At 32.7% G+C, this 25,865-nt stretch overlaps 1 long non-coding RNA gene and 1 pseudogene across 1 annotated transcript; one reads left to right on the plus strand and one right to left on the minus strand.

Annotated features, from left to right (window-relative positions):
* Positions 1-4,827: 4,827 nt before the first annotated feature.
* Positions 4,828-8,134, minus strand: LOC133176028 (uncharacterized; annotated as a pseudogene).
* A 9,562-nt stretch (positions 8,135-17,696) lies between these two features.
* Positions 17,697-20,603, plus strand: LOC133176078 (uncharacterized). The gene is made up of 2 exons (XR_009719380.1): positions 17,697-18,131; positions 20,165-20,603. It is a non-coding gene; the product is annotated as an uncharacterized LOC133176078 (long non-coding RNA).
* The last annotated feature ends 5,262 nt before the right edge of the window (positions 20,604-25,865 follow it).

Below are 25,865 nucleotides of genomic sequence, written 5' to 3' on the forward strand. Positions count from 1 at the left end.
ACGAACAGTATTCAAGCTCAAAAGTCCATAATCAATACAAAATAGGAGCAGAGCAAACACGGACCTCCAAACATCAGAGGTGGGATCAGGTGCCATGGAGGAGTGAGCATCCCCTGCCGACCGGTCACACCCGCCGTGTGCTCCTTGTCATGATCGGGAAATAACGGAAAAATCCGTCGACAATTCAGTGTGTAAATAATGGCCTAACAATTAGTGTGAAAAACGTCAGTCAGCATTTGACTCAATGATAAATTGTATTTGCTGACAAGGTCATTGTATCGACCATAGAACTTACGAAATGATGACTTTAAAGGAGACAGCTGATATTCTTGTTTCATCAACTTATTTGTCAATAATTTACCTCGTTTTAGAAATTGTACATACGTAGAGCATGCTCTTGCGTATCGAATCAACTGAGAGATATATACCCCGTATGCAGGTGATGAAGGTATATTGCTGCACAAGTAAGGGAAGTTGACGATTGAAAAGTTAAATTCATCACGTTTATCATAAAGCTTGGTTGTTAGATTACCATTAACGTCTTTTTCAAGTAAAATATCCAAATATGAAACAGATGTGTCAGACTCTGTGGTATCTTTTATCTCAAGTTCACAAGGATATATCGTATCGACACAAGGATATATCGTATCGTCGTATTTATTTAAAAAAAAATGGCTGATTTCTTTTTTTATTTGGGGGTTACTCATTATAAATGCCTTCATTGTACAAAACTCCGTATAATCTTCAACTTGTTTAAAAATAATTTAATTAAAGGATACGTCGATGAACTTTACAAACATGATATAGGGATATTGAAATTATACTAATGAATATTGACTCGAGTTGGCTGTACAAATGCATTTTTACAGGAAATGAGTGCCAATACTCAACAATATAAGGTCTATAACGCCTTTATTATATAGCTTAAACATTTTCCAATATATTTTTATTAGTTATTTAAATGAAATTAAATTAATGAGAACTATTCAATATCGGTGTATACATTTAAAGTGTGCAATATCAGCGTATATTCTGGAAGTGTTCAATATTACATATCATTCAAGTGACCCTACCAAACGTTATTATTTGCTTATTGAAACTTATAGGCACAAAATTATTAGTTAATAAATTAAAATTTTGAGTGGAAAAAGACACATCCTACCTAGCTGCTACTACCCATCTTAAGACCAGACGACAGTTTTTGTGTACAACGGCGCGTTCGATATTGAACGCTAACATGTACATACAGAATGTTCCGGATCATACTCGTGTACGTTATGCAAACTCAGCGTTCGTTAGAGAAATACCAACATCTTACGAACGAAGGTAACTCGCCCTAACTTCCCGTATCTCCGTTTCAGGCAGTACTCCTGTATCGGGGGTAGTTATTGTTTAAAAGTTTAAAATAGGAAGAAGTGTATGTTAATTATAGAATGGATACAGGGTTTTTATTCACTCTGGAAATTCTTATTTTCTTATTTTCTATATTCAATTCAGAGTCTATAAAAGCAGACGAACTGAACAGATGAAAATAAAACCACAATACCTACATATGAATCATGTTTGTCAAGTCAATGATTTAACTACAGTTCATTTGGACGAAAAGTTACTTTTACCATGAAGAAATCTAAATTCACATCCTGTATCAATGTTCATAGGCGACAAGACACTGGGACAAGGCGCTTAATCTCTTGTCAAATGTTAATGTGTGTTTGTGTCTGTGTGTGTGCGTGAGAGAGAGAGAGAGAGAGAGTAGCAAAGTCTCCGTTGATTTATGAACAATAACTGTTGTAAAGAATAAATGCCAGTCGGGGGACGTACCTGAAAACAATATTACCAAACAAACAAAGGGTGACACTACTTTGGAAAACATTTTTTTCTAAATTGCCTCCGATAATTGGTGCTGTTTTTTTTTTTACTTTTATCACAAGTTCATTCTCATAGGATTTTGTTTTCATAAAAATGATTAGTCACGATGGTTTTGGCGTGAATTTGATCAAGGCAAATATTGTGGAATTTAAACAGTGTAAAACATGGAATAGCTAGGTGTAAACACGTGATAAAAAGCATCTAGTTGTGTGTTTTATCCCCTTGCCAAGGCTTCGGGATAAAACACATAACTCATTGGATAAAAAGTAATTTCTAACCACAAATCATGGGAGACCCTATACACCCCCCCCACCCCCCCACAACCCCCCCCCCCCATATATATATATATATATATATATATATATATATATATATATATATATATATATATATATATATATATATATATATATATATATATATAAAGTACATATAAACTTTCAGAAAATTCAAAAAAATCAGTGTGAAAGTCTTATTCTATCGATATAAAAATACGTTGAAGTACAAGGAATTATTTGGGAGCATCCTGTTTTACTCTCGTCTGATCCACGGGCGAGAGGAGAAGGGGGGCGGGGGGGGGGGGGTGTCTTGTATATATACTGAAGAACCGTATTATATAAATAATCATCAACGTTTAGGGATTATTATTTTTTTTTATCACATGTTTATTCCTTTATACAATGGGTTTATCTTATAGGAAATCGTTTTAATTTCCACTGGCGTGACGTTACAATGGTTTTTGCATTATTTGATCAAGTTAAATTTGGCGGATTAGCATTCATAAAATAGTGTAAAACGTGATAGCGATGTGTAAAATATGTAATAAAAAGAATTCCGCATGGATTGTGGTTAAATATTATTATTATTTATTCAACACGTGATGTGTTTTTATCTCGCCGCTAAGGCTTTTTGATGAAAATTTATATCCAACCACAAACCGCCATGGGAGTTCCTACATTTATAACACTCTTTTAGTATATCATTACCTAATTTATCTGTATGAAAATAAGGATTTTCCAAAATCTGCATTTTTATTTAATTATACATTCAATTCAAAAACTATTATTAATAATACTGTTTTGGTAAATTGTAATAATTATGTTTACATCAATCGATTAATGAGAGTAGCATGAAATGAAAATCCATTTATAAGGGTTTTTTTTTAACTGTCCTTTCCCCTTCTTTCCGACAGACAATAAATGAACGATTGAATACTTCAAAATACGCCTTGTTGGCTCCCCGTCTTTCCTTTAAATGTCCACAGAAGTATATTGTAGAGTCACGGTAGCGACTACGACGAGAAGTAGTTTTGAAGTTTCTCGCAGGCATATTATCTATTGAAATTTCCATAACATCGACGAAGTTAATTATGCAACCGTGAATACAATGTATGAGCCCTTATTCTTGAATCCTTTTGTTACGTTTGTTCTTAAGATGTCGGTATTTCTCTAATAAGACGCCAAAATTTAAACCGCTAAAATTCTCTAGACTTTTAGTATTTTTTTTTTAATTAAAAACTTTCTAATTTTAGATAATAATATTCAAATATTTCTTATTCACTCTTCTTTCATATAACTCACTTTAAAAGGGGGGGTTCGTTTTTGTTTTGCAAATGTTCTATAATTTACTCTAAAATAGCCGTGTTCATATCAAGGGCCCATACGGATCCTGCAGTGCTCAGGGTAATGTATGCTGCTGAAACAAATCAGATCGCTTACTTTACCCCTTGTTTAGGAACTCCTCTGGTTTTTTTTTTTTTTTTTTTTTTTTTTTTTTTTTTTTTTTTTTTTTTACGTCAGCATTTTTGTCGGTTATTAGCAGACAAATGCCGCTATATTTTCAGTAAAAAAATAATAAATCCCATGGAAGAGCATAAATACCTTTGCAGTCTGAATAGCAGACGATCTGTGGACAATTAGACGATAAAATGTAAGAAGAATTACAATCAGTGGGATTTTATCTGTGATGAAAATTTGTAAACCTGATGTTACTTAAACTCTGGCTATTGTAGATACTGATTAAATCTTGAAAAAACGTAACTGTGATCCTGATAGCACACGTATTCTTTAATTGCCTTTTAATTTATATTCTTGAATTACGTTTTATTATATTTTTTTTATTATGTGATTAAGTCCTTTTAATTGAAAAGTACCCATTGGTTACTAATTAGTATTCGCCAAAGTAGTGATTTTTTTACAACGTAATCTTAAACCCTTAAGCTTTGTATTTCATTATAAATAATGTAAAAATATATCGTTTGTATGAATAATACACTCATTTGAAAACTTTATTCTAAATTTTATCCAGGACATGTTTTTAAATTAGCATTCTAAAGATAATGATTTGGAAAGAAAACATTTGGACATTTACAGCAAGCCTTTACATACTTTTCAAAATATAAGGAATTGTCTCTGTTAAAATAATAATTTTGCCACGTTTTATTTTTTTCTAAGAAAGAGTCATTAGGGAAATTTATTTAGATCTCTGAAAGGGCAATGCGACGCAGAAACTGATTTATATGGCTGCATTTTAAATGAACAATGCTATTTTCAACAATTTATTCTAATCACGTAAAGTGGCTATGAATTCGTTGAAAATTTAACGATTAAGGGGGAAGTAATTTTTTGATAAACAGATCAAAACGTTCTGTATAATAATTATAAGCAATGGACCATATGCCTTTATTTATCAAGGTCGTAAATGTGTGAATTAACTCAAAGATTTGTTATATATGTCTGAATAAAAATCTGCTGAAACAATGGATTCATAAAAGTGACTTACATTATTGTTAAAAATATTGGAAAAAGTATACACTATGCTCGCATTTTTTACAATTAGGGGGGTTGATTCAAACGTACGAGGGGTGATCAAAAAGTTCGCGAACTATCTCTATTTTTGTCATCTCGCCCAAGCAAAACTATTAGCTTTGTTTGATTTGCAGCAAAAAGATAAACACAGTTTGAATTGAAAAAAGGTCATTTATTAACAAAATGACGAAACTACTAATGCAGTATAATACTTTTGTAATGAGAATTACATAACACTCCATGAGAAAGTCAACTTAATGTACTTTGTAAAACTTCACAATATATACACTCTATGAGAAACATCTGACTAGTTCAATGATTATTGCAAAATCAAAGGTGGGGACCAATAAAACAGCCTTAATTACGTAACACTTCATGAGACAGTCAAATTAATGTACTTTGTAAAACTTTACAATATATACACTCTCAAGAAACATCTGACTAGTTCAATGATCATTGCAAAATCAAAGGTGGTTACCAATAAAACAGACATAACAAAATTACAGGTTTGGGAGGGTGGTGGGTGAAAACACTAAATAGCCAGCTTTCTACTACCGTAGAATTTCAGCTTTTGTTTACAAACTTTGACGTATTGCACTGCCACCTAACGGCAGTGTTACTCTGCAGGGAGATAACTCTCCCAACACACCAACTACAGCTCATGCCAAAAATGCATTTATTAACATAAATGTAATTTTTTGTCATCTCGCCCAAGCAAAACTATTAGCTTTGTTTGATTTGCAGCAAAAAGATAAACACAGTTTGAATTGAAAAAAGGTCATTTATTAACAAAATGACGAAACTACTAATGCAGTATAATACTTTTGTAATGAGAATTACATAACACTCCATGAGAAAGTCAACTTAATGTACTTTGTAAAACTTCACAATATATACACTCTATGAGAAACATCTGACTAGTTCAATGATTATTGCAAAATCAAAGGTGGGGACCAATAAAACAGCCAACGTATTACTAATAAGTATGACTGATTAGTAATACCCCCCACCTAATAGTTTAGTCTGAATTTTGGTTTTTAAGCCAATCTGTAGTGCCTCAGAATGAAGTTCCTGGTTGATAAGCTGCCAGGGCATAAGACTTGGGCTATCCGCTCTCCACAGTCGAAATTGCTCATCATAATACAAAGCGGCCTTTTCCCCAACATCTGCATTTAATTTCTGTACAATTGCCATGTACTTCATCATGTTGGAAGACTGGTTAGGAAATTTCTCACAATAAATTGACACAAAAATGTGGAATGCATTTATCCACTGAGTGAAAGATTTCAAATAAAACTTTTGCTCTTTGTGCTGAAAAGTTATTTCATTGTTTGCACCTTGCACTGCTTGTAATTTTGAATATGGATTCTTGAACAGGAGAGCGCCAAGTTGGATGTATTCTTCCGCCCAAATTTTAGCTTTCAATTTCTTGTCAATGCTTTGTCCTAAGGGACGACCTGAGTGTAATGGACCTGTTGCATTTTAAACATTACCTTGGGTACTGCTTGTCAAGGGTTGACTTGGCAGGGTTGCTGCACTGCTTGTACCCTGTTGACTAGGCTCTCCTTGATGGACTGTTGCTACAACATTGTTATCTGGGGGCGGTTGGCTTACATCCAAGCTGCATACGTTGGTAGGAGATCCTTGCTCTGTAGGCAGATGCGACATATCTCCCTTTAATTTCTGAGTAACCATTTCTACAATGTTTGGTACCATTGTTTGCAGCATCTGTGACATCAGATCGGAAACCTCCTTTCTAGTTGTATCATCTAGTCTTCTTCTTTTGCGTGCTGGCGGCATTTTGAGAGCTGAAATAAATATAGCTTTATTACAATACCAGTACTAACGTACTTTATGGCATTTAGCATTGATTAACATCAAAATGCAAAAAACAACTTGCAATTACCATTGCCAAGACAATTAAGTAAAATCCTTAGCAGGAATAAACTTTCATCTTTTTGATAAAATTCCTTAACAGGAAGTTCCTTAACAGGAAAAAGAAACTTATCATCCTTAGCAGGATGAATAAGCCATTATTCATTGCAAGGTCCTTAACAGGTCTTACATGTATTTAAAAATTCCTTAGCAGGAATACAATTTCATCCTTAGCAGGATAATTCAGAGACTTCTGATTCTAAGTTCCCTAACAGGAAGTTCCTTAGCAGGAAGAAACTTTCATCCTCCGCAGGGTAAATAGAAAACAATTGATTTCAAATACATAAATTCCTTAGCAGGAATAACTTTTCATCCTAAACAGGATATAAATGGATGATTGCAAATTCCTTTACAGGATTTAAAATAATTTAAAAATTCCTTAACAGGAATCAATTTTTTCAACCTAGGCAGAATAACTCAGCCTGCTTACCATAATCTTAAATAGGATATACCTGATATTTCCTTATTGTTAACATAATGAGAGAGACCGAAGACTCTGTAAATTATCTAACATGGTTAACACCACTGTCAGTACCTTAAGAGTATCCCTTCCAATTCTAGTCTTTGATTGATGCGAAAAACTTTACTGGCATGTACTGCTACTTAATCTGTAAAACATGTCTGTATGCATTAAATGTGAACGTCATACAAATTCATACGCAATGAAATTTTTTATATCAACACTGAGTGCAATATGTCACAACTATTATTTAAAATTTTCACAAAAGATACATATATATATAGTACTGTATATATATACAAAGCATTATGGATTAAAGTCATTCATCTGCTCACTATACTAACTTCAGAGTATGCAGAATGGCACCTCGAATGTTCCTATAATATTTATGGTAGCCAACAGTCTCATTTAAATGTACACCATCCTGCTTGTATATATCAGCCTGACTGTTTTTTAACCCCTTTAACTTCCAATACCTTAAATTTGAATGTTTAGACAATTCCTTCTTAAGAATTTTGTTTGCAAAACTCACAAAATTATTGTAAGTACAATCTGTTAAATATCTTGTTCTTTGACGAAACAGTAATTGGCACACTATTATTTCAAGGGAATATCTTTTTGCAAACAAGTTTAAAAGGGCCACATATCGCAAAATGATTGTATTTACTTCATCAAATGTCACTTCTTTAGAGTCTAAATCATTCCCACCCAAGTGTACAACAAGACCTTTCGGTTTATGTGTCTTTATAAAAACTTCAATTCTTTCAACATGTCGTGAATTTTTAATACATCCTCCTGGTATTCCATAACAAAGAACGGAGCAGTCTTCAATATCAAATTTTTTATCACGATAAGAAAGGAAAGTTGCTAGTCTTTTCACGTGTGAATCGCCTACAATCACAACATCGGTCATGTCGCTTCATTTACATATTGACATGTAACTGACCAATCAGCATCGAGGATATCTTTAGCACAGGCAGACAATATCTCTCAGATCCGTATTTTCACAGCGTCCACACAATTCAACCATAAATAACAGTTGTTTTGTTTGTTTGTTGTTTGTTTTTTAAATACCTACATGTATATACTATGGGTTTCCTCACGTTAATGATGCTTTTCTTGTAGCAAATTGTTGATGGTCAGTCCGCGCCAATTTTCACAATGGATGTTCACAATGCAACCCACGCTATTCGTTTTTCCGACGTTTCCGCCTTGGCTGAACACACACAATAGAAAAATTACACTACAGTACATCTACTAACTTGCGACATAAAATGGATCCCACTCACCGTGTTTGAAAACACTAAATAGCCAGCTTTCTACTACCGTAGAATTTCAGCTTTTGTTTACAAACTTTGACGTATTGCACTGCCACCTAACGGCAGTGTTACTCTGCAGGGAGATAACTCTCCCAACACACCAACTACAGCTCATGCCAAAAATGCATTTATTAACATAAATGTAATTATTTTCAAAACCACAATTCAGATCAGAATGAAATTTGGCATACATATAGTCATACATGTGTTCTATATATAGCAGTTTTATGTAATGTTTTGATCCATGTTTGTGACGTCACAATGTGAAAATGACGTCATTAGGTAGGTTACTTGTGACAAAAAATGATTGACTCAGTCGTACTCGAGCAACGAACTGCCGTAAAGTTTAATGTGTATCTTGGAAATTCCTTTGCAGTAGCATATAATACTTTGTACAAAGTTTATGAAGACAAAAGACTTGCCAGGAGTTCAATCATTAATTGGATTGATTGTTTTAGTGAAAGAAGGGAGATGGTTAAAAATTATGTTTGTTCTCTTGCCCAGTGAAAGCAAGCTGGGGAAGAGATGTGTCCACAGTTGAGCAATTTGATATGAAAGACCGCCAAGTTACAGTTAGAAAAATAGTTGAATATCTTAACAATAATACAGTTATTAAATCCCTAAAATATCGTTTACTTTAGAATTTAATCATATCAGATATGATAAAAAGAAGGCGCCATGTCTTATATCCACATTGGATAAACGACGCTCCCAAGACGGAAAACTCGGGTTGCGATGGTCACCATGCTCATTCTGGGAAAGGATATCCTTATCCACTCCTCCTATTGCCGAGATTTGGCCATTTTTGACAAGTTGACTGTTCTTGTTATAAAAAATAACATTCATGGTAAGAAATATAAGACTCGAAAAAATCTTTTACATCCTCTGAATGGAACGCTTCGGAGCATGTCACGTGACCGCCTGTATCACGTGATTTGCGCATGGGCAGAACTGTGGCAGATGTGCATTTAAATGGGAGGGGACTTCTTTAAAAAATAATGAACACTAAAACCTTATTTCATTTCTTTTATGGAAGTTATTCAATTAGTTCGCGAACTTTTTGATCACCCCTCGTAAAGTTCAACTGCTTTAAAATCTTTAATAACCTTTAATAATCAAATGTTTTCAAAAAAATTGACATACTAATACCCCTATCTACATGTATTTTGGTTTTTGACTTGAAACTTCATTTGACTATATAAAATACGTTTAAAAATATTAAGATAAACACAACATAAGATTTTGTCTATCGTCGCACGGCGAAATGTTACCGACGTCGTTATGACGTTACTTTTCATTTTCAGTTCATCTGCATATCTTTTTTTTTAAACTCTGAAGTGCCTCTTTTTAATATTCTTTACTGTCATTTTGATATCAACCGTCTTGTTTTGAGTTGTAGTATTAAAATTATTTGAACTTTGTCCAAATGTTATTTCTAACTTCATTCTCTCCCTTTTTTTTTTTTTTTTTTTTTTTTTTTTTGCGTAAATCTTATGTACAGACACGTGCAATAAGTCACCGGCAAAAATGGCGTCAGTGCGTTTGTTTACGTTGTGTTACGGGATTGCTTATATGGAAAATAAATATGATAAAATTATATACCTGTGTTCAGTATTTTGTCATTTCCCCCTTCACCCTGATTACTTTTCTCATACATCTTGGTAAAGATCTGTAGGGGCCCTGTATATATTCTAATTTTTTTTTTATTGTTAAACGCATGATTTATGACGTATATTTGAATTTGTACATTCGTACATATTCCGAATAAAGGACGAAGTTAAAGTGCTTTCATTCTCACAACTGACAAACAACGGATTTTATATATGTGAACTACCGAATTTATTTTTTGTCATTGTCCATTAGTTATTTAAATGAACTAAATGATATTAATATAGAAAAAGATGTTTAGAAACTCAATCTTTAAAAGTAATTCTTCGTAACCTGGATTCTCACATGCAAATAATCCGATATTTTCTCAAACTCACCCTTGATTTATAATTTGCGTGATAGAGTATGAATAAATACTGAGAACTTAGAATCCCTTGCAAAAAGCTGTTTTTGCTCTTTTTCCTGCCTCTTGCTCAGCAATTCGAAGTACCCAATTTTGCATGCTTGAAAAAAAAATATTGGAGAAAAAATAAGATTTTTCTTTGAAGTGTTGACGTTATTTAAATGACAATGGTTTGAGATTATGAAATTGTATTTGTTCAAGTAGTCCTTTTTAACGTGTCATTACCGAGTATGTAATAAATGTGACAGGGTCTATTCTCATCCTTACTAAAACCTATATAATTTAGAAACATCGTATCAGCCAGAGAGCCGAAGGCCCAAGGACTAATATGGCTGATGACTGATATGGGGTTTCATTTGGGAAAATATATATTCATTAATTGCTATGAAATCATAAGATTTTACTGTACAGTATTACTTTTACTTCATCGATATCAATGTTTTTCGTATGTTAATTATTGTTATTATTAACACTATAATTAATATAGTGTTGATTAGAAAAACAAACGTGTATAGAAGATGTAATGACAGGTCAATTTGTAAACAGAGCCAATCATAACCACATCGACCAAACCCAAACGTCAACAGACAGAAAGTAAAGTCCAGTTGTAAAGGAATCTGGTCTCCTGACCTAATATAAACATACAGGTTACCCGACCTAAATGAAGTTCAATTCTTATATACATCAATATCAGGAAAATTCTATTAATTTCAGTGGATATTGACATTTGAGATAAAACCTGAGACACGTCATATAGGTTACTATGTAAAGGTTATAGGCCGAAAACTGTCCATTCTGTGAGAAGAAAGAACTGTTGGAGGGCCGTTAGGCCCGACAATTGTTCTTTCTTCTCACAGAATGGACAGTTTGAGGCCTATAACCTACTTAAAACATTTACTCTATTGTGCTCATAATGTAATCTCTTAGAATTGTTTCTCATCCATTGTATTAAGTAAGCATTGTCTACTTATTGGACTGTCTCAGGTAAAGGTTGTTTTCAATCAAAAGAAACTTTCAATCATTTCAAACTTAGTGGACAGTTACAGGTAAATGTTATTTTTAAATAAACGAATTAAGAATATTTAACCACAATGCAATGAGATCCCAAAATCATTTTCTTGTGATTGTCAATGTTGAAAGAATGTCTTTTTCCGAGGGAGAAAGCATATTTCTGATGCAAATCAAATTCAGATATGATGAGCAATCCACTAATATTTCAAGCGATTTTTGGATTTTGAGCTTAGGATTGTCAAGATAATGAACTTTGAACTCAAAGTGGACGTTTTTTTTCAAATATTTCTCAACTTTTGGCCAAGGCTACTCAAGGATGCAGAAAAACAAAGGGAACGTAGAAAGATTTCCGTAATTTAATCAACTATATTTATATGATTTAGAAAAGGCTTTTCGCGAAAAACAGAGAAATGTAAATGGGCAGTGACTGTGTTCTTGAAATGTCAGGGAGAATGTTGCACTGTACCCAACGTTGATGTTTTCGACCTTAAAGACATCACGATGTTGGGTGATAAAGAAACCAACAAAGTTATAATTATTTTTCATCGCTGAAGTCATTAATGAATCGGGCAAAGACTACTGACCAAACGCCCTTGCATTCCTATAACAGAAGAAACGATGTGCTCCTGCAGAAAGTGGACAAAATTATTCGGAGTTCTAGTGAGAAAGAAGTAGCAATTGATTCTTGCCAGAAGCATTAAAAAGGAAAATTGACACCCCCGAGCGTGTTGTTGGTGCATGCTACATAGAATTCGGAGATATTTCCTTCAAATTGAAGTTTTGACATTCATTGTGATTTGGAATATACATTTCATCATTTTCAATTTTTGTTTTTGTGACTTGGAATATATATTTCATTACATTGTGAAACATGTTGGATTCATTACTTTAAATATTTATTTGGGTCTTTATTGTGTTTTTTAATCCATAAACTTACCTATAGCCGTCCAATAAGTTATTAAATACTGTCCATTATTTTTAATAATGGACAGATTTTTTAACTTATTGGACGGTTATAGGTAACTTATTAGACTGTCTTGGGCCTTTCAAGGAATAGAAAGTATTAAAAGAACTAAGGATGATGTCATACTAATGTTTTAAGATGTCATATTGTATTTATGTCTATCTGCCTCCAACCCATTAAAAAGAGAGCAACTCATCAATAAAGATAAAATAGGTCATTTATTGAAATATATGACAATAAAAAAAATAGAAATGCACATAATAGCCTGTTGCATAAAAGAAAAAAAATATGCTCAATCAAAAAGCCTGCAATCAGGCTTACAGTCCAACCAGAAAAAAAGTTGGTTAGAACAATTTATGCATTTGCTGAATACATTAATCGGTATGTACAACACGGAAATATTTGTGTTTAACGAAAAAAAAAATTGGACTAGTACATTGAAGGGACTAGAAAAAATATGATCATTACATATGAAAAAATATGTTATGGTGTGTTACATCGCCCCCTTAACAGATAGGGAAGATTTGTTGAGCAAATGGTAACACAAAAGGCGTGAGTGCAATGGCACTGTTCGAGCGTGCTAAGACGTGGATCGGATTACTGACTACTGTTAGATGTAACTAAGTCAAAAATGAATTGTTTTTGTTAAAAACTTTAATGATATACATCAATTTACTATTTACATTAGACCCGAACCTGTTTGGTTTTTATCGAAATTTTCTCAGACTGAATCGAGCTGTTTACAGACGGGGAGTATAAATGTGCATCCAAGTTTATATTAATAGTATGTAAATTACTGAGCTAAAAATAGTGGTATTCCATAGACAACACATGCCAAAATACATTAAACAATTTATTACCGAAATTTTTTTTAACAATATTTGACAAGGAAACTTAGAATATCTGGGTGTAACCTTAACGAACCCGCGTGTAGTTTTTGCAAGGAATGATAATATTATGCGAAGCACAGCTATTATTCCTAAAACAAGACCTATACCCGTTTAATCTTTTTTCTTTTCTTTAGCTTTTTTTTTTTTTTTTTTTTTTTTTTTTTTTTTTTTTTTTTGGCGGGGGGGGGGGGGGGTATAGGGCACTAGTAGATGGCTCAGAATTGGAATTCTAAAAAAGACGTTTAAGTGATCATGTATGGATTTAATTTCGTTGTCTAAAAAGGAACCATATTCAATGTATAGCCAAATTAATTGCTATTTATTATTTAATATCATTGATAATTGATAACAATGATATAAATGGAACCTAATCCCAAAGAATACTTTTTGTGTGTGTGTTTGCTTTTTTTCAAGATTTTATTACATTTAATTCACTATAATTAACTGATAAAAATCAATGCCATGAATAATGCATTGGATACCTAATACTATTGTCCACTTTTTTTTTTATTTTTTAAGTTCTCACTCTTAAAGATAGTTATTTATGAAGCAGCACATAAACATGTACAGTGTGCAAATACAGACTTAGCACAATAAGATTAATTGTTTCTGTAAATAAGAATTTTACGTTTTGTTTTCTAAGAAAGTCATAAGGAAGGTTTATTTTGTTACATGTCAGTGTAATACAATGCAGAAACTTGATTTATTTACTGCAATTTTAATGACGAAGACACAGTTTTACAAGATTTATTGGTATTACTAGGCCCCGTTAGAAAAGAAAATTGTAACATGATTAGCCTGCGGTCTTTTAAAGCCTAAAATATTTGGGAGGATCTTACTTTTATTTAAATGAAGCAACATGTAAAATCACTTTACATAATAATGCCTATCATAAACCTTTAACACGTTTTATTCATACGCTTTATGTTTGAATATCAATCTTCTGACACAATGCATGCATAGATCCACTATAAATACTTACATTGTTGTTAAAGCCCTGATCTAAAAATATGTTTGCAATACGTTCGCACTTTTAATATTTCATTATAAAAGCTATATTGATAAAGAATAATGTAGATATCTTTTTTATATATTTTTTTAACATTGTTTTTGCATTTTTCCTTAATTTTGTTTCACTTGCTTTATGCAACATAAGAATAAATTGAAATGGAAGATTGTCTATGATGTCAAGTACAGATAAGGTCAATACCAAAATTGTCTTATTATTCATTAACTACTCGTATATCACAGTAATAATTAAAGAGGCAGGATACTGCCCTAGAGTTTTGTTTGATGCATGTTACTAAAGCAGCCCTATCTCTCAATAATCCTTTAATCATTCTTCGTTTGCAGTAAAGGCTGCACCCTGAAGAAGATAAATATTTCCTTAAGGTATGTCACTCGTGAAATTTGTTATATCAAGGATTTTTTGAGAAGTATATTTTGGATAAGTACTCATATAGTATGACTCAAAATCGCAGAGAAAATGGGGGGTCAGTGTGCATCTAACTGAGCTACGGTACAATTAAGTTGACCTTTTTGCACTTAAATTGTAACTCTTTGGTAAATCACTTTAACCGTTATCATATTTTATCAGATGTAACCATGGCAATAAACATAATCTTATTTTACGTAAAATAGTTTGAATAATATTTAGCATTGAACAAATCACGCAAATTAATGCGCGTAAATTATTGTGTGACCTTTTTGCACTAAAAAAGGTCTCATATTTGGGGTATTTTAAATCTAAATAGGCAATAGAATATTTTCTTGTATCAAACTTTTTACGACTTAAGAGTCATTCTCTGTAAGCATCAAAGAATTTAGAAAAAAGTTGGAAATGGTACATCACAGATTTGGCTGATATTTTGCATGTAATGTAGAAACACCATGTATAGATCATATTTGGGGTCAACAGACAAATTTGAGTACCGGTTGCCATGGTTACCGAAACCGCCATTTTTAGCTCATAAATGAGCACCATTCTACTAGAATTATACCAACTTCATCTTAATTTTTTATTTTCTACACATTTCATACAGGATTAACAATTACCTATTCTGATGTATTATTTATAGAAGTAACTACCGCAATTAGTGTATCAATTCATTAGTTGGTCATGAATGAATGATCTTTCAATGAAAAGCGTCAATTTTTACAAATTTAACAAATTTTAAAAAATGCAGATTTTGGGCATTTTCTACAAATGATAGCAAAAAAATGCAGGCACTCCATAGCAAATAACCACCATCATGTAAAAGTTCATTCCATACTCAACAAAATATAAAATTTCTAGAGTGGTAATATTTCTTAAAATAAAATAAAATGAAAACAAAAATGGTTGCTATGGAGAATTTGGATTAATTTGTAGATTCCACATTTGACTGATTTTTTGAACATATCTGCTTTAATTAAATCATTAATGAAAAAATATCTCACTAATTTACCTTTTCAATTACTTAACATTTAAACAAAATAGAAATATAAAATTAAAAAAAAACACGTTGCTATGGCAACCAAATAGTTCAGGAACTATTCAAATAATCATTAATATTAACAATATAAAATAACCATTGCCACATTGCATTATTATATTTCTTCTTCTGAATCAATGACTAAATCAAATTAATCAACTTTTTCATTTCACTTTAAGAAATTCATAATTTAAAAAAAAAAAAACAGTTGCTATGGCAACCAAATAGTTCAGGAACAATCCCTATTATTATTGATATTATCAATGTACACATCATTGAATGCTATGTTTCTTCTTCAATAAAATAAATCATGCTAATGAACCTTGTCATTTCACTTGCATTTAAATAGAAATTCATTAAAAAAAACAGTTGCTTTGGCAACCACATTTAATTTATCATAGTTCAGGAACAGTCCCTATTATATTGATATTATCAAAATACAAAACTAGAGACTCAGTGCTTGATCAACTTCTAATCATGCACTTACCCTCACATACACAGACAAACACTTAAATTAATAAAATACAAATATATCAAAATTACTGCAACAGGAGTGGTTTTGCACTATGTTGTTTCCATGGAAACAAACAATAAATGGATGTATATTAAGCAAAAACTGCCCATATAAAATTCAGTGGAAATTCCCTTTACTTTCCTTTTTTGCAGTAGTATATATATAGTGTGACACCTCTCAACCACCCCCCCCCCCACTCCTCCCCCAATTGAAAGTCAATATTAAGTGGGAGGGCAGTAAGGAGAATGGAACAACCAAAGACTAACATGACATATTACTAGTACCATATATAATTTGTCATGCTCATCTCTGTTGTTCCATTCTCCTTTCTGTCCTCTATTAGTTTACTTTTTTGCTCATGCAAAATGAAACTGTGGAAGATATAATTGTCTGTCATCATACACTGATTAAATTTATTTTGATAAACACAATTCAAACATTTCAAGATTTTGTGATGTTGACCCTCCCTATTCATTGCATTGCTATTACATTTACTAATGTTGATTATACTCATTTACTCTGACATTGACCTTGGCCTGATTTTGCATTGACCTTGCTACCTTGAATTTCATACAACTTGAAGACAGATCTTCAACCATGCTAATGTTCGACTCTGAAATCATTACTCATGATTTGACCTAACCTGATCTATTTTTCTACTGGCCAGAGACTACCCTACCTGTAGGTTTAGTCAGACTTCAATAAAACTTGGTACATGAGTAAACTAAATCAAAAATCACTTTATTTATAAGAAGCAAAATTTTGAGTCAAGGAGCTAATTTTCTTCTTTTTTTTTATTATTATAATAATAAACTAGTAGTCTTGTTAGAGACATATTGAACATGTATTTTGACTTTAGGCAACAACAAAAAAATGATAGTCCTGTTTCCTGCTACCAGCTTGAAAAAAAATAGGGTAGGTAGATAGGAAAATTATTTTATTTTTTCCAACGGCTTTTTTTTTGGGGGGGGGGGGGGAGGGGATATGAACTAATATAAGATCAAATTAAACATGTCACAGGTCAATATTGTATTTCAAAATTTGATTTCATGTCTTTTGATGCACAACTCAAGTGGTATTTTATGAAAGTCCATTTTGAAAGGTAGAATTTCATGAAATGCTTGTTTTGTGTTACAGTGCAGGGAACTAATTTTGTTACAGCATCAATGCTGATTTGAATGCTTCCTTTGCTTGCTGATTTGAATGTTTCCTTTGCTTGCTGATTTAATGCTAGTTATCCTTATCCTGATCCTGATCTGATCCTTATCCTGATGCTACTTTTGCTGGTTCAAAACTAGGTCAATGCTAGTAATGCTACCGGAAGTAGGATTATCCTGGAGGAAGTGGATAATTTAATTTCAGCATTGCTATTTTAAGCCATAAAAAATATTTTTTTTGTAATTTTTATTTGTATATTGTATTAAATAACTTTCTTTTATCTGTTTACATTTTTTACCGAAAGAAATTTAGCGATTTTTAACGAATTTCGCTTTGTCAAATTCCAATCGTAAAATTGAAAACAAAAATGGCGACACAGTGAAAGTTGGAAGTAAATCTTGCGAAGTTATCGTAACAGAGTTGTTTGACAAAGGCTAGCTGCCCACTGCAATCCAGATAATTCTTATGAGGTATTGCTTGCACCCAACGATGCGATGATTTTCCCATTTCCGAAGCGATTTCGGAAGAAGAGCCCCAATGTGTTCAACGTGTGAGCAAGGAAACGTGATGGACAATGAACATGATGAAGTTTATGACAAACCCAGACGAAAATTTATCATGTTTCGTGTGAATATTTCAGCAAAAATATTATGCTTTAAGTTGTAAAAGCCGTTTCCAAGGAACCATCAGATCATCAGTACACTACCATGACTCAGAGGGTATGTAAACTATGTAAACAATGTTTTTTTTTTATAATTATCAAATTATCAGATTATATAAGGATGATGTGAAACAGATTTACAAATAAATAAACACTCAAAATTCTCAGCGATTCAGGCATTTAAACCCATGTGATTTTAAAGGTCAATTTTTACAATTGAGAAAGAATTATATGTATAATTTTTTAGAGATTCAGATGCAGTCTTCTGTAGTTAATTCACATGGTATCAAGTCAGTACATAACCTGACCGACTGATAACCAAGTCCACTCAAACCTAGTATGTCAACTCTAACCAAATCTATAGACTGGTATTGCCTGTCTCTTTCGTACGTTCATGTATATTGCGCATATCAGACAGGCAAGGCCAGTCTACCAAATCTAGAAGTCAACTGTTAAACAAAAGTATGGTTACGGAATTCAATTTACCCTTGCGGTCTTAGTTTTGAGGGGAGAAGTTAGGTTGTACCTTATCATGTAACTGACCTGTGCCTGGTTTACGAGTAGATTGTACATAAGGTTTTAAACAGATACATTATAACAACATTTTTCAAAAGGCAGAAAAGTAACTTACAATTAAGTACCTGAATAAAATGCTACAAGAAAAAGTAAGGAAAAAAGAAAGTTGTCCCAAGTCAAATAAAACTATTTTGGGATGGGAAGGGTTCTAAGGCTGGGATGATACAATTTTTTTTATATTGATACGTACATTGATATGTATCAATCATATTTGAGCTACGATACGATATGTATCAAATATTTTGAATTGGTCATGAAATCTTATTTTTGTATTGAAAAGAACAAAACATTTCATCCCAATTATGAATGATTTATTTAAAGACATAAGCTGTATATCCGTTGTAAAACAAACTTACTTCACGCAAGTGGTGTAAATTTTTACCGGTATGTATTTTAAATAAATATTTCTATTTAAGGACATACGCAATGTACCTTACCTACTGATAATTTTTCAAGATATTCTTAATTTAAGATTATAGTGCCATCAGAAGTTCGTAGACAAAAAATCAGCATGCACTTCCAGAGGTTTTGAAAAGATATCAATTGATGAAAATTCCTGTATAATTCATAATAGAGAAATATACAAAAATTACTAAGCATATATTCTAGATGTTTTGTTTATCAAAACTTGTTTTAGAAGAAGTGTACAATAGCATATATAGACATTAAATTGTAGCACACAGTTCCTTTAAGTATTGGAACTCAACTCCAGGGAAAAAGACAATAATGTTCAAACTACATTGCGTATGTCCTTCACGTCATGTTTATCATACATATATTAAACCCAAAATGTAAGTAAACAAAGAAAAACGCCTGAATTTTTTTGCAATATTTAAATATTTTTACATACATATTGATATACGTACCATCCTCACACAGAATTAATATTATCGATTAATCTTTTCAGCCCTAATGGCTCCTTTTAAACTTTACTGGAGTTAAAGAAAAAAGAAATTAAATTAATGCTTGAAACTGTGATCATTAATTTGACATTAAAAAGCAAAATTATGTTCTAAATCACTTCACCGTTCTAAGTTACTAATTGTGCCCCTATTTCATTGACGCAAGTACTTTTCAAGTTTAAGTAGTGCCAATTTATTTTCTTTTACCTGAAAAAAAAAAAATACTTGCTTTAAAACTTGTCTTAATACAATTTGCTCTTCAAGTCTGTATTCTGTATATTTGTACGTGCGATGTAGACGTAATTGTATAAAGTTAACAAAACTGTAGTTAGAACTGTATATACATTGTATTTTTAACATTTGGCATTTTATATATTTGAATTTATAATCTTTTTACTTTTATTATTTAAGCAGTCTGTTTGAAAGTAACAATAATTCAAGGATGAGTTTCTTAATCATATGAAATCTAAAAATCTCCAACCAAAACTTATATTCAGATTCTCTTTGGAAGATTGTTAATATCCATGCAAGAAGAGAAATTAAACTAATCAACTTAATTTACATTGATAACATTTTTAAATTAAATCATGACCTAATATCTCATATTTTTCAGGCCAATGATAGTAAACACTGCAGTAAGTCCACCAGGGATTGATGGCAAAAAAAGAGAATATTTTGAAGAATGATTTGGATATGCTGGCCTCCTCTTTGGACCTAAATCCAGCTGATGAAATTCTAACTGAAAAAATAGTGAGAAGCCAAGAACTAATAATCAACTTCTGTAAATCAGACAGTGGTGTTAAAACCTGTGTGATGAAGTGTGCCAAATTCATTGATCACATACTTGTACATTTTTAAGTTATCTCCCATGTAGATCTAAAAAGTAATGTACAGAGTTTAAAGTGGACTTCAAGTGCTTTCTGTATTGTACATGATTACATTGAGATGTATGAAAATTGAAATGCATGCCTGCTCTTTTGTACAGTCTTAAAACTGTTCATATGATTGTCCACATAATTGATTTTGTCAAATAAATGAACACATATATTTTACAGTAGTGTGATGTTTTAGGTACTAATAGAGAGATACATGTACAACAGGGAATTATTTAATCTTAGACTAATTATAAATCCTGGATTTTCAGAAAATTTTGAAATCAGGTGTAGTGCCTGAAAACTAACTTAGTTTTGCTTGAAATATCAGTTTTCACTGTAGTAGATACTGTCTAAATGGGTAAGTGTGTATATAAGAAACTAATATAATTGAATTATTGTTTATTTTTATTCATTCATGTTTTTATTGTGTTCCAATTTCATATTTTATTGTTTATTTTCAGTCATAGTTATTATTTCTAGGGTAAATGTCTTTTATGCAGTGTATCTGGTGTTCTAGTGTTGTATCTGTAGAAAATAATGACGCATGCGCAGATGGGGGTTAGTCGATGCCTGGCATCAAAAAACGACTAACCCCCATCTGCGCATGCGTCATTATTTTCTCCCTAAATTCTGCAGTTTTCTGCAATCAAACGGCGATATTAAAATAATCCATCGAATTTCCGTCATTAAATTATCCTACGACTCCACTGTTATCGCAAAACGTTCCTTCCGAGTTGTAGATATCCATTAAACATTGCCAACAACGCACGGCTTCATAGTCCCCATGAATGAAGACCCGACTAAAGAAATGACTCGCAGCAAACGAAAATACATACCGATGCGTATTCAGCACGACAACTGCAAACACCTACATATGTTTTCACAACCGTAACAACTTTTAAATCCAACGAAACGCCCAGAAAAACGCAGCGATGTAAACACTACCAAATTTACAGCAGCTTCCTAATGCAGACAACCACTACTCGACGTCACAGTCGTAAAATACGACGTCACAGGTACACTCTTTTCCCGAACTTTTCTAAAGCAAAATGGCGATTAAGCCTTGTACGTAATATAGGGCATACTGTCTTTGTTGTTCAGCACACGTACTTTTAATTGTTTGCAAAAAGTTCTCCTTTAACCAGGTAATTAAATATCACAAGAGGAAAGGAAACTGGAATGTCTTTAGTACAGAAATCGGTCTTTGAAAATTGAAGATCCATGATCCGCCCACTTGTTTCACCTCCAGCTAAGAGGTGCATATTTAGTGTGCAAATCTCGAGTTTTCAAGCCATTGTGACGTCACCCTCAATAATTTGTAACAGATCAGTGAAATCTTACAAATGAATCAATTAAAAAAAAAATAATAAAGAGTTAAACTGCGGAAATCATTAGTTTGAAGTCTTGGGTACTATAAACAAATTATTACTGATTAATCAGGTGTAAGGCACAACAATTCTCCACAAGGCAGCATTGATATAGTAGTACTTGATGTACATGTAAATATACTGTAGATCATCCGTTTATTTGAGATACCCCATCTGCCCCCGAAATGAATTTGTATTGAACACTTTTATCGATTGATTTGTGTATGATCAAGAACTAACGAGAAGTGGGTTGACTGGAACGGGGGGGGGGGGGGTCGACTTCTTGTCGTTTATACAGGTGCCTTAGCAAATGGATTTCTGTTAAAATATCTATAAATCCCCATCGATTTTATATGATACTGGATAACGATCCCCTTTTTTATATTAAATATTAAAAAAAAAAAACAATTCTAGATACCTACCCCGACCAGGAAAAATGCTCCCCTATGCTCGGTGAAATTCGTAAGTTTCTCTATTATAATATCGAAAGCCACACATGCTTTTGTTCACACTTTATTTATAGAGTCTTATACAAACAAAATTAAGATGTATTATAAGAATTTTTAGTGTGTTTCTGTTTGTATTTGTGTGAGGGGGGGGGTGTAGGGGTGTTTGCGGACATCCTCCCCAACATCCTCTTTGAATCCTCCATTGAGCACAGGTGCAAGAGACATTTCTATAAATATTTACCCTTGGTTCAGCCGAAATATATGGACATAAAACCGCTTTTTATAATTTTTAACTAGTCTTTATAGATAATAAGTTCGACTAAAATCTTAGCTATATTGTCACACTTGCCGAAAAATCGAAGTATATGGAATGAGTAAGATATATGTTACTGTCGACGTATTTTGAATACTTGTATGATATCCCCCGAATATACTATTAGTCGCTCCATTCTTTCCCTATAATTTCTAGTAGATCTGTCATTAACGGGGAAAAATTCTTCAAATATACGAATTCGGTGTAATACATGTAGCACATTTCCAACAAAACTCTTGTGCTACACATATCTATTTCATTATGAATAGCAATATAGAGATATAACATGCTCATCAGTTTTACTAGAACTATTATCCCTGCCAGGCCACCTGTGAAGGAAATGTCACTCAGAATTGCCGAGGAAAAGAAGGGCGGGGGTTACCAAACACTGCTCAAGGAAGTACTGCGCTTTTATTTCCGTTAAAAGACTCATGACTTAAATGACTTCCATTGCTCAATTTCTATCGTCTAAGAGAGCAGTTCTTCTACATTAAAAAATAACATTAAAAACATTTTGAAGTTTAAATCTTTGTTTACGATTTTTGTTTCAGAAAAGCTTATATATATTTTTTATCAAGTGAAAACTCGATCACTAAAAGATACTTTCATAAATCTATAGTCTGTCAAATGGTCTGTCTAGGTGCTGGCCGCGAGTGTTTTATTATGTTCTTCGCAAGTTAGATTCTTTCAAGAATCATTTTAATATTTATCAAAAACACCATGAGAATATTTTGTCGACCTATACTGAATAACCCATTCAACAAAAATAAAAGGGGGGGGGGGGGTTACAGTACTTGTATTTCCAGAAGTTGCATGTTATTTATTATTATTCTAATAACTGTCATCCTCATCGGAAAGTCTAAAACGAATTAAATAAAAGTAATTACATAACATGTCTTTGCCTCCTGAATTTTGTAAAGACAAAAAAAAATTAAGAGATTACACACACATTTCGTCCTCCTTTGAGTCTTTGACTCGCGCATCAAGCCTTGGCTTTCGATTAAATGAAATATAGTGATACTGTGTTTTGTATATTTTTATCTGATACCATTTTAATTTACCGAGTATGTAAAATTAGAAGTGAAAATCATGTTACAGAAATCTAAGGTAACGTATTATGTATGTATCTCAATACATGTACCTGCAATTCCATCTGTATTTAAAAAAAAAAATGAAGTGTCTGATGAGACTGCAGCTTTACTGTTTTGTACTTAAGGGCATTAGCAAGGTTCCTGGCTATTGTATTGAAGTCTCTTCAGCAGGTTTAATGGTACTAAATTGGACCCCCCCCCCCCAAATAAGTTTTGCAAGTTTTGCTATCTGATACCATTTTAATTTACCGAGTATGTAAAATTAGAAGTGAAAATCATGTTACAGAAATCTAAGGTAACGTATTATGTATGTATCTCAATACATGTACCTGCAATTCCATCTGTATTTAAAAAAAAAAAATGAAGTGTCTGATGAGACTGCAGCTTTACTGTTTTGTACTTAAGGGCATTAGCAAGGTTCCTGGCTATTGTATTGAAGTCTCTTCAGCAGGTTTAATGGTACTAAATTGGAACCCCCCCCCCCCAAATAAGTTTTGCAAGTTTTGGTATTTTTCTTTTATTTCTTTTCTTTTTTCGGGGAAGGGGTATGTTTGTCAAAATTTTTCAGATGTCATCAATTATCGTCCCCCCCCCCCCATTTCTTTAAAAACGATGCTTCGTGCTTGGTTTATTCCTCATGATGCCAGTAAATCATTTGTGAATTCTTTTGAATGAATTTGTTTTCTTTGTGCAATCCAGATAAAAAGTTTTGAAGTCATGGATTTTGTGGCCACAAACATGAATTAATGGTTTACCCTTTGTTTGTAAGAATAAGCATATACTCGGACGATCGTCCCTCTCTCCCTTTTTTTAAACACATAATCAATCCACTCTGTAAAGTATGCTTGATTATATTTTCACACAAAACGTCATATATCTAATATGTACTGTCATTCCATTTTTAAGTGATTATGCTAAATGCCCTTCATTTTCCAGCCCCACAAATACACAAATAAAGCAGTTAAGGATTTTTTTTTCTTTTGAAAGTAAAGATAATATCTGAATATCCTGTGAACTCCAGTTTAATGAATTACAAACACAAATATTAGCATTTGTTTAATATTTTAACTAGTGATTAGATACATGTACTTCATTTTGAGTTAGTCGTTAGGGTGGCGCAGTGGTTAGAACGTCTGCTCTAGAGTTGCGGAGTATGTAGTTGATCCTTACGTCGCGAGTTCGAATCCACTACGGGACGTGGAGACCAGTCCTTCGAATAAGATTATGTAAACCGAGGTCCCATGTCGCAGTAGGTGCTTGCACGAAAAAGATCTTTTACTGCTCAATGGCCCTGAGTGCCTAGTATAGATCAAAATTTGCAGCTCTCCACCGGCAAGTGGTGGCGTCTCCATACGAGTGAAAAATTCTTGAGAGGGACGTGAAACAACATACAAACAAACATACAGACAGACATTTTGAGTTATGTATACAAACTATTTAGATTTGAATGCATGCTTGTTAAATGAGATTGAATGTGCCAACAATCTTAACTATGAAACTCAGAAGAATTTGCTAGAGGAATATTTTCCCCCGACGAACTTACATGTAGATGGTGGCATAATGCTTTTGTATCGTCTGTCCTTCTATCTGTCTCTATCTGCAAAAACTTCAATTGAAATTTGAACTGCTTAGTTAAGCTCTCCATTTTTCTCATATTGCTGCCGTTTTAAGTGCTGTTACCTTACCTCTCCTGGATTAGCCCAATGTTTGTGTTTACATTAAGTACTGAATGTATGCATTTATTTATTTAAAATAATTTGAAGTGTATACTTTGCGTTCTCACCATCGGTAACATTTGAGGAAAATTCAGCGAAAATACAACACCATCAAAGTACAAGTGTGTTCATTTTAGGCATTACCGTGAATTTTAGAATATATCTTTTTCTTTGTTTATTATGAAAAACACTTAGTCTTCCTTTTGTCGATCCATTATCGGTCTTAAAATAGTAAGAACTATATAGATGGGTAGATTTCTGAAAGATGAATGGACGCTGAACAGAAAAAAAAACTTAATTAAAATGTTCTTGCTGCCATTTTGCCAATTACAGTTGGAGAAGGAAACAAAGAAAGAAATCGGCAGCAATCTTTCAACGTGTGATCATCATACTACCCTGGATCTATGTTACGTGATGATACCAATATTAATGATTATTACTGAAATGTGATGTATCAAAAATAAATTATCGTGGTGTAACAACAGATTTTACTACATATTTTCT

Source organism: Saccostrea echinata, unplaced genomic scaffold (assembly GCF_033153115.1).
Source record: "Saccostrea echinata isolate AGI-Se365-2 ecotype Australia unplaced genomic scaffold, CSIRO_AGI_Sech_v1 ptg000065l, whole genome shotgun sequence".
Taxonomy (NCBI): domain Eukaryota; kingdom Metazoa; phylum Mollusca; class Bivalvia; order Ostreida; family Ostreidae; genus Saccostrea; species Saccostrea echinata.